Here is a 569-nt window from a genome sequence, read left to right as displayed (position 1 = left end):
TTGGTATCTTTGCCTGATCAGCAAGATATCAGGTTTATGCCAAAATTCTTTCCTTTCCAAATTTATTGGATATTGCAATTATGTTTATACTTTACATGACAGAGATTTTTAAGAAACGTATGTATATATATAGGTGTATATATATATCGGGACTTAATGAAGTATCTCGTAACTTCATTATTTATAATGATATTCAAAGATTTAATCTATTCAAATCTTGTCTTGTAGTCTCATCTATGTGATGAACTGTTGAAAGCTCATTATAACTTGAACGGTGGTAGTTCAAGTAGTATTTGGAAAAAATATAAGTATATTGGAGTATCTTGTAACTTCATCTTTTAAACTTATATCTAGTAAATGATTATCTTATGCATAACAAAGATTTTCAGAAAAACGTTGAGACAAGGTTAGATATATGAGATAACCTTGCAACGATATTTTTATACAGTTATAAACTGGAACTCTGTGTATATTATACATGTCAGAGGATTTCAAAGATTGTGAAAAGTATATATATATGTATATATATATACTGAATATTTTGCGACTTGGTCGCGTTAAGATATCAG

Source organism: Apium graveolens, unplaced genomic scaffold (genome assembly GCF_009905375.1).
Source record: "Apium graveolens cultivar Ventura unplaced genomic scaffold, ASM990537v1 ctg1988, whole genome shotgun sequence".
NCBI classification, from domain to species: domain Eukaryota; kingdom Viridiplantae; phylum Streptophyta; class Magnoliopsida; order Apiales; family Apiaceae; genus Apium; species Apium graveolens.
Note: the sequence above shows the minus strand (reverse complement) of the source record.